The 10,973-nt window shown below is 33.2% G+C and overlaps 1 pseudogene; it reads right to left on the reverse strand.

The window, feature by feature from the left end:
• Positions 1–845: 845 nt before the first annotated feature.
• On the reverse strand, positions 846–9,068 carry LOC133198068 (uncharacterized; annotated as a pseudogene).
• Between the last annotated feature and the right edge of the window lie 1,905 nt (positions 9,069–10,973).

Below are 10,973 nucleotides of genomic sequence, written 5' to 3' on the forward strand. Positions count from 1 at the left end.
ATTCTTAATTAAAAAATGGGCTTTTTAAAAGATAAATAGTATCTGGGTATTTCAAATCTGTGTTTTTTTTTTTTATTTTTTTTTTTTTATGATTTTAAACTTCAACATTTTTTTTTTAAAGTGCAACCATGTAAACTGCGTTTTTAATGCATTCAATATACATGTATGTTAATTGTTTGAACGTTAAAGAATGTTTATCAAATAAAAATTATTTATCGGAATTCTTCTTAAATCTTAAGGTATGGACAGCAAGAAAATAAAGTCATTTGATTTTATTAAAACTTTTTGTATTTTTTAAATATTTATTTATGTAGTTGCAAAACATGTACACTTCTCTCTCCCACTCTCATAACTGTTGGACAAATACACACGCATGCATATATATATATATATATATATATATAAACATAAATTTGGAATATACAATACATATTCATAATATTAAGAGTAATCGTAGACACATTTAAAAAAACATTTCCACTTGGACCATCTTTTTTATGAAATGTATTTTCTGATATTTTTCTTCTACAGTATAGTAATTATTTAAATATTTTGAAATATTAAAAACAATATTGTTGTTGTTGTTGTTTTTGATTGTTGTAATAATTTTTTCTTCACCAACAGGATTATCAAATTTATTATCATGTGATCTTTTTCCAGATAACCCCCCAAAAAACAAGTTTTCACACCAAATTCAATTATTTCATCAGACTTTTGAAAAATCCAATCTTTCGTATTTTACATAAAAAAATCGAAATGTGTAAAATCCTTCATTAAAAAATATCTCGCAGGAATTTTCACAGGTCATAACTGAGACTAAAACAATTAGTCATTCAATTTTAAATTTAAGAGCAAAACACCCTTCTTAGAGGCTTTCCATGTTCGTCAGTCGGAACAAGATCGAGCTCGAGTCGCCCATGATCAATATCTATCCACTTGTTCACGTAGAACCAGTAATCAACAACGGCGTGGTAACCAGTTACGTTCTGTCTTATCTGAAGCTGAAAGTAAGATTTATAATTTCTTTATCTTTTGTATAGCACCCCTCCAAATACATATATATATATATATATATATATATATATATATATATATATATATATATATAGGTGTGTGTGTGTGTGTGTGTTTTTAAACTATAAGAGATATTGACTAATTCAAAGATATTTCCTTGAGAAAGACATTACAGGCCAGATCTGACAATAATATTAATTTTATTAACATTCTATATCTTTATAATATGTCTATATACTTTATATCATTGTTTCAGAGAAGAATAATGGTATTATATATAAATAAAATTAAATCTAAATAATTAAGCAATCCATGTTTGTATTTATGAGTATTATAGTGTATATGGTATTGAACTGTGAAATTATTTATTACTAGATAATTATGTAAGCCAGTGAAGCGTAAGCACCCAGTCAAGTTTTGATTTTTCTTGGAATGGACTTGTCCCATAGACAGGTAATTTGAATGTGTTACCTTTTGTAATACTAGATGAAATCCCGGGCAAGCGCGGGGATTTGAATTTATACCACTACTAACAGCCTACTGGCTTATAGCAGGCAGAAATACTTTGTTCAAAGTCCCGCATGAAGTAGATGTACGTCTGCACCCCACCCCCTTTTTGTCCTCCGCTTTCACTGAAAGTGGGGGATATTAATTTGGGTCTGTCTGTCCGTCCGTCCGTATTTCTGTCTGTCTGTAACACTTTCGAATTCTTTAAGCTTTTGCAATGAAATTTTACATAACTCCCTGTGGCCTAAGGAAAAGCTCTATTGATTTTGAGGTCAAAAGGTCAAAGTTCAAGGTCGTAAATTCACAAATTCCGTCTGTGTGTAACACTTTCGTTTTCGGGCGATATCTCAAAAAGCTTTTGAGCTTTTGCAAAGAAATTTTATACCGTAACTCCCTATGGCATCTTTCGCCCCTCTCAAAGTGTCCCGCCCCGTTTTTTTTTTAATATTGTATATTTAAAAGTCGCTTGGCATTATTTTTAGCACAGGGGCATGTGGAGAGTTATTACGTATAATACAGATTGTCGGCCGACTTTATATTCTAATAACATCTATAAGAACTGTCTAGTAAAGGCTAAATTAGACAATATGTAATGTGTAAAATTTTGACAATATCGAACGTGAATATAAACATTATATGTGACCTAATGTTTGTATTTAATCAGACTTAACTCAATATGAGTCATATTATGGAAATGAGTAGATCAACTTCTTGTTACATAGTCAAAGAAGCATAGCTCTTACGACATTATCATTACTGACATTTGTGTGTGACCTAGTGTTTGGCTTTAAATTACCGTAGAAACAAGTGCCCCCGTGGTCTCGAGGTATGTTGCTCGCTTAGCAAGCGGGAGGCCCGGGTTCAATCCTCGATCGATTCTATTTTTCTTTTTTTAATGTTTTTTTTTTTTTTTTTGGATTTGCTAAATGATACTATTCAAGATGTGAAATGAAAAACTTATGATGTCTGGCGTGTACAATCTCATAAAATCATTATTTCAGTGTGATAAATATTCTGTATATTAAAAAGAATCTTCTATACACATATTTAAGAATTAGCAATCAAATCTTTATATCCATATTGGCATTTTTTAAAATTTGCTTCAATATACATGTATACATTTAATAATTCTACAAATACAGGAGGGCAGTGTGACCCCCCCCCCCCCCGAACTGCGCATGCTCTTCTTTTTTCCCCCTAAGCGGGGGACACAAATACTCTGAACTTGCTTGTTGATGTTTATTTTGAAATCTGTAATACTATGTTATGGATACTGTCTGTACTTCAGGGCTGGGATTCATAAACATACTTAAGATTTGTGCTAAGATTCACGCTTAAGTATGAAATAAATTCTTAGCAAAGAACAAAATCTTAAGACATACTCATATAAATTCTAAGTGCAATTCTTAGCTAAGTTTAATTCTGAGGAAATTAGAGCACTTAAGTTAGGTCAACCTAGCAACGCATACAATTTCCCAAACAAAAAGCGCACTCTTTTTGCGTTGAAGGTATTTAGTTCCATGTGTATTACATCACAACTGATACAGCTTTGTCATCAACATTGCACAATATTGCATCTTACTTGTTGATAAACATCTCAAAGTCAAAACAAGTTTCTAGTTGGATGTAATAGCATGGTTTCTTACTGAAAAATTAAAATGTCTTCTGTAAAGCATTATTTTTACTTTGATAAAGAAAGCTTAAGTATTTCTTATCTAGTTAAGATACTTAAACACCTCTGAAGACACTTAACTTTAAGTCAGTACTTAAGCACTAAGTATGTTTATGAATTACACTTAAGTATTTCTACCAAATTTAAGTAATACGTAGGGGACTTAAGTATAAATTATATATAACTTAAGTGATTTTTTAAACTTAAGAATGAATATACCAAGAAGTTTTATGAATCCCGGCCCAGATGTTTTTATTTTATTTCCGTCAAGGATAAAAGCAGCAAATATGCACATTTTACTAAGAAATTGATGGGGGGGGGGGGGTGTCAAAACTCACAGGTACCTGGGTCTTGGTTTATAAATATATGTACCTAACTGATATGTAAAAAATGTACTTTACTTTTTTTTTTTTTTTTTTTTTTTTACCATATCAATAAGGTACATGCATATTTATAAACCAAGACCCAAGAACCTGTGTAAAAAATAGCTTTTAACGCACTATGAATAGGCCGAGTATTTGATACAAAAGACTGTATTCAGAAAAAAAAACTGCAATGTATTGATGAAAGCATGAAATTTTACAGCTTTTATTGTATTTGAACAATACCTTTTTTAATTAATTTTCTCTTTTCATGTAAGCAAGTTTAATTTATTGCGAAGTACAAAATTGTACTTCGGGTTCGTTGTCACGATGCTCCCAGTAAGGGATATATACAGATTTTACCGATGAATTTATTAGGAAAACCTACAACATATATGTAAATATGTAATAGTCTTCCGATATATAAATATATTCACAACTTATAGTGTCAATGATATACCATTATTTCAATGACCATTCACACAAAAGCTTTTTTCATGTTCATGCAGCTGTAATCGCCTCGTTTTTCTTTTTACCATCGGGCTCGATGCTACATGTATATGTTGTTCTAGACTCCCCTGTTAATATTAAGATCGATGAATGACGAAAAAATTCGCACATTTCTCATTTTTTAATCGGTTATCACAACTTATTTCTTTTATATCATTTAAATCAGGTTTTGATTGAATAATTCAGTGAGGACGTTTTATGAAATTAATAAACGATTGCTTGTCAGTTTCATTAAAAATTGCCAGTAACTTAGTCCCGCAAATCGGAAACGCCATCGTACCCACTTTTTTGCTATTTCATAGCTGTTTATGAAAAATGAAAGACTTTAAATTTAATGTACGATACTTACTATGCGAATGAAATCTGTATATAGTTTACGGACATCAACTTGTATATAGTGTATTGTTTGAGGAGTAATTAAGAACTCTGGTGCACCCGTTTCGGAGTTTATTTGCAAAATTTATTAATTCATATGTATAGATTTTTAAGCTATAATGACCTATAATGGCATCAATTGAAATGTGGGATATAATATATTTGTGTAAAGTTCAATTGTACAATGATTTATAGTTATACTTAATATTTAAATTGATGATGATGTTTCTTATCTGTTACACCTATTAATTGTACGTTGATCAGGATAAGGCATAATTAATTGTTTGTTTCCTGTAACCCGGCAGACCCATTCAAATTAACCCGGGTGGATTTTCCCCCTACCAAACCCGTGTCTGATCAATCAGATGATGCAATTTATACAAAAAATGTTAAGTGTGGCTTTATTTGAGATATAAAATATGTCAACCTTGTCAACATTTACCTTAAATATAAAGAGTAATTAATTTTTGTAACATCAAGCATTTCCCCCATAACTTTTTGAAGTTCGTTTTCTGCCGCAAGACAGTCATGTTGGGTGTCCGCTATAAATTTCACACCTGGTTAATTCAGTCCGGGGATGTTTGACCCCTATTCATAAGCAAAAAATATATATAAATAATAATCCCGACCTACAGACTCTTTGGGAATGTTACAGGAAACAAACATAATTTTCTTTAGGCCTAAGTAAAATCTATTGTATGAATTGATATCTGTGTCACATGATATTCATTGATACTATTTTCTTTCATTTATTCATGAAAAATGGGATTATAACGAAAAGTGACCAATCTGAAAAAATAATAATAATAAAACAAACACATCTGTGAACAGGGCATAAAACACGGACCCCCGGAAACTCCCCAGGTGGGATCAGGGTATCGTTTCACAAAAGCATCGTAAATAGTACGTAGCTAAATTTCGGCGTTTCACGAAAGCGTCTTAATTCACGTTGCGTCATACGTTATGACGTAACTTTACGTCACCTTGGAGGTGACGTAAAATTACGTCGTTACGTTAGTATCCAAAGATGGCGGCGTTCATGAGGGTTGCGGACGAACAGGTGCGTCGAAATTTACGCAGACCGCGTGTTCCGGGACAGGCAGAATCCCCTAGACGCATACGACGATATGGATATGATCCATCGTTACCGGTTGGACAGAAGGACCATCATTAGTATTATTGATATAGTCCAAGAACGTTTTGAGAGACCAACCAAAAGATCTGGAAATCTTCCAGCTTCGTTGCAAGTGTTTGTTGCATTAAGATTTCTTGCTTCTGGCTCCCAGCAGAGAGTGATAGGAGACACTCTGGGGATATCAAAGCCATCTGTCTGAAGGTTGTTAAATAAAATGATGATAAAATTTATTTTCATGATGTTTTAATACAAATTTCATTAGACCTTCTTAAAAAATGTTTACTTGCCCTCTCCAACTCAGGATAAAAAAAGATAGATAAAGGTTAAGGTAAGGATAAAGGTAGGAATAAACTTGCGAAGATAAAGCTAAAATAAAAGTGTTGACGGGATGAAAATATTTTGTAATGAATAAAAAACAATCGTTTTCTGGGGAAGGTTTAAAAATTTTTAAGTCGGTCCAGTTTTTCGATCGATCGAGAGAGGGCAAACTTTTAATATGCCCTTAGGATAAATTTATATTATATAAAATTTTGATTAGGTTATCAATGTCTTGTGTCGGACACTGAACAACATAAAGTTTCCGATTGGTGATGCCGAGACAACCAGGACGAAGGTTGGTTTCCATGCAATCGCTCGTTTCCCTAATGTCCTTGGCGCCATCGACGGGACTCACATACCCATCCCGGCACCTGTAACACATGAAAATTTGTACGTCTGCAGAAAAGGATATCACTCGATCAACGTCCAGGCAATAGCTGATTATTACATGAAGTAAATATGTTAAACATGTATTTTTCAACAAACAAAACGGAAAAGTTTGGAAAGAAACAGCATATGTTGTCATTTTGTCATATTCAATTTAAAAAGAGTTTCTTAAAGGATTTTTTAATTCATTTTTTAAAAGACAAAGTGGTACAAATACCTTTAATCTTAAAATAGTAAATAAAGATAAATAAAACTATGATGCAATTAAGTGAATTCACGTAAAGTTTTGAATAAGTACTGTTGGATGACAGCAGCAGGCAGTGGCGACTTAAGTATCTAAAAGAAATGATTCGATTCATATGTTTACATTCTCTATTTATCTCTTTTTGGGGGGTTAAATATTTAATTTTACAATCAGAATTAGTGAATGTTTTCAACGAATACCGTAGCCCCTTTCTCGACCCCCCCCCCCCCCGATATATTTAAATATTTAAAGTACTGAATTATTCTCTTTCCCTCCTTCCTTAAAAAAACTGGTACAGCTTAGCAGAATATTTTTAATTATAAAGCGACGAACAATATGCAACTTTGGTTTCTTCTCTAACAGATTTCTGAGCTTTGTTAGTAAATGGCCAGGATCAACTCATGATGCGTTTATATGGGCCAATTGTTCGATTGCGCAGAAATTTGAAAATGGACAAATGAATGGATGGATCTTAGGAGATTCTGGGCACCCTCTAAGGCCATGGCTCATGACACCAGTAAGTAATCCAAATTCCAGAGGAGAAGATCGGTATAATGGGTCTCACGGGAGAACTCGTGTGGTGGTTGAACAGGCCTTTGGAGTGCTAAAATCCCGCTTCGGGTAACCCAATTCAAATTAGCTGCAGAACTGTAGCTCTCCGGAAAAAAATGACAGACGAGAGAGCTAAAGTGCCACCCACTGAAAAAAGTATATTTATTGCGCACAAAAATGTGCACTATTTCTCGATTTATTTCTCCGTGTTTTTCAAACCTCAATCCCAAAGTATTACTAATCTTCCTTACATATTTTTTACTGTTTCCACAACAAAACATTCCTGGTAACCGTTGTTAAAGCACTCCTGGGCCTGAAATTGAGACCATAGGAAATTTCGTCTGTTTATACTGCCATTTTGGATGATGTCAACTACGTAAGTATTTAATAGAGGTCTAAGGAACTTTTTGAAATCAAGCTTTTGTGCAGTGAAGTAAGAATTCGGAAAAATTAATCTAGAGCCGAGTGCAACTTTTTGTGCGCAATAAATATAGTTTTTTTATGGGTGGCACTGTAGGTCTCTGGTCATCTATCCCAATTTTTTCAGACCAGCGAGCTACAGATCTGCAGCTAATTTCAAATGTACGTTGATCTTTGTGCACACCAGAAAAAATACAAGAGATACGCAAATAATTGTTTACATGTGTCTCCACAAAACAGGCGGAGCTCTTGAGTACACACCAGCAAAATGCTGCAAGATTATATATGTGTGTTGTCAACTCCATGACATCTGTGTTGACAAGCGAATTCCAGTTTTTGAGGAACCTGAAGAAGAACTAGTTGAAGCTCGAGAGAAGGCAACTTACCAGGGACCAAACAATGACGGCAAAATAACCAGAGAACAATTGATAAGACAGCGATTCGCATAGGTAACGTCCTATATACATCAATAAAATAATTCACATAGATATGTATTTGTACTATTCATATTTTACTTAATTAGAAATGAGAAAGACAAAAAAGTAATTCAATGCATTTATAAGTATTTTTGGTAAAGTATTTGAACAATTCAGCGTAACATTAATAAATAAATACTAATAATTCAATATGGCAAAACAACAATAAACTCTCTCTCTCTCAGTAATATGAAATATTAAAACATACATTCTCTCTCTCTTGCTCTCTCGGCTACTCAAGGTGGAGAACAACTCCATCAAAGGATCACTTTTTCCCCCAGCTGCAACCCTTTCCTGTAATGAATTTAAGATATTAGAGTCGAGCTTTCTCTATCTCCAGCTTGTTCTTCTCCAGCTCCTGTTCCAGAACCTGGCACTGAAGGTCATAAACGTCCTCCACCGACCTCTTCCGCTTTAATGCTGCTTTTTTTTTCCTTTTTTAGTTCACAAACTTTTACATGAATACAAAGGCTATTTAAATTGATATCAGTTTCAATCCCCCCCCCCCAGAAATACCCATACGTTTTGGTTGGTCGAAGCTGCTTCTCGTGATCTGGAGCCTCTGGAAGTGTTGGGGTGGCGGCTTGCTCACCAGAAGATGGACCTGGGAATTGAAATGGTGTTGGGACGACAGCTCGCTCGGATGTAGATTCCATCGGAGGGGAGAGCCATACATCCTCCACTTTAAAGAGATCCACCTCTGAAATACAAATTAAATATTTATAATTTACATGATTTTTTTCATTACCAAGGTTAACGGTAGTTAACGGTAGTACGATTTTAAGTGCATGAAATCAATATAAATGTCAACTCGCCATTAACATCATCCGTATCAAACCCGCCTTCTACACCTTCTACTGATGTTTTTGCTATTATTGCAACAACCTGAAAATAATAATTAGAGATCAATTGTACAGTACATTTAAGCTACATTGTAGTGGTTTAGATTACAATTATTTGGTGTACATAAATTCAAATGCAAGACCTTCTGACTGATGTCTGAGGAGTTGACCGGAGCAGGAGCAGGTCCACCGCCGGTTCTCATAAGTTCGCTTCTATACTGGGCCTCCTCCTTTTTAGTTTGAGATGAAATATCTCTCCATTTTTTAATAATCTCAGCGGATGTCCTCTCCGATGATGTTTATTCTGGTTTATGAAAAAAGTCAATAGGTCAACAATAGGTTTAAGATTTTAAAAAAATATATATTATTGAGGAACCTAGCAAAATACTTGATGGTTTTTTAAACTTATGATTTACTTCCATTTCATGCGTTCACAAAATAGAATACGTTGTATTATTTATTTCTGGGATGCCAAGAAATATTAAGGTAAACATGCAGACGATTTCATTTATCAATGGTTCGAGTAAGTAATCGTTTTCTTCTTTCGTGAGTCCCTTTATCATTTAATGGACACGATTGCTAATTTATATGATGTTCAATTACTTCACTTTAAGCTCTTTATTCTGATGTTTTATTACTTTCTCAATACATCGCAGTGTAGATGGAATAATCATCGATTTGAAAAATGCTATAAACTGTTTCACATACCCAAAATATATTCATTCCGATGAGTTCTTGAAAGATATATTATAAACTGTGGCATGATAATTTACAGTTTTGGAAGTATTGTTATTGTCAGAGATGCTGACTTGTAACCTTTTTTGACGTTGAAACTCGAATATAAATACCTAATATGAGGGGCGCATCAGGGATAATGTTTTTCAACTTCGTGTAAATACTGACCTATACAATGAAATATTTAAATTTGTGAATAAATTTTATATTAATGTTATGAATTAGTAAACAAAGCATAAAATGTTTAGATAAAATGTTACACACACAAGGAACAAATGTTTTTCCGACACTGGTTCTTCCTCTGGTTGGTATTCACGTCCTTATGTGGTGCGAACAGAATGTCCTTTTGTTTCTCCACCTCTTCTACCAGGGCCTCTACTTCCTCAGTAAAATTCTTCTTTCTCTCTCTTTTTTTTTTCTATTTTAGAAATAGTTTCGTCTGCCATTTTTTTTTTACTTCCGGTATATTTACGTACTTCCTAAGTTGCGCATATTCACGACAGTTCTAAGTACCTTTCGTGAAACGGTCTTAACGTAGTACGTAGGTACTACTTAAGTTCGTCGTAACTCGCTAAGTAGTACTTAATTTACGATGCTTTTGTGAACCGATACCCAGGTTCCTAGGAGAAGTAAGCATATCCTGTTGACCATCACGCCCGCCGTGTGCATTAGGTATTGATCATGTAAACGTAGCATTCTAGTAAAAATTAGCATAAAAACAAAGGGTAAAACAATTGGATTGAAACAAGTCAGGCAAAATATTTCATCCATAATGCGTTTGTTCATAATCATAACACTACAATATGAAAACTTAGCCAGGAGTTATATATATATATATATATATATATATATATATATATATATATATATATATATATATATATATAGATCATGTTTACCCCTTTATCCCATGGATATCACTAATTGGATATTTTTCATTTACCATCACCATATTTACCATAGTTGTGACGTCACCATGGTTTTGCGTGAAAGTGATGAAGTAAAATAATGTAGAAGTGTAGAATATTGATAGTTATTTAAAAACGTGATAAAAATATCCCGTGATTTGTTGATTTGTTTTATCTAACTCGTGTGCTTTCATCTACTTCTATATATATATATATATATATATATATATATATATATATATATAAATATATTTACTGTATATAAAGGATACCCCTGTAACATACGTCATTAACTTAAATCGGACATATTTGTTCCTTATGTAAATGAGTATAATGTATTGTACATTTTAATTTTAAAATACAATCAACAGCGCTCTTCTAGAGAGCCACTATATGTCACAACTATAAGGGAGCCAATATAAGATCCAATATACGATTTTACTACACTGCTAATTAAAATCTGTTCAAATTATTTGACTTGTTTGTTTAAACATCCGTATTCAAAAGAATGTTTTA

Source organism: Saccostrea echinata, unplaced genomic scaffold (genome assembly GCF_033153115.1).
Source record: "Saccostrea echinata isolate AGI-Se365-2 ecotype Australia unplaced genomic scaffold, CSIRO_AGI_Sech_v1 ptg000033l, whole genome shotgun sequence".
In the NCBI taxonomy this organism is placed as follows: Eukaryota; Metazoa; Mollusca; class Bivalvia; order Ostreida; family Ostreidae; genus Saccostrea; species Saccostrea echinata.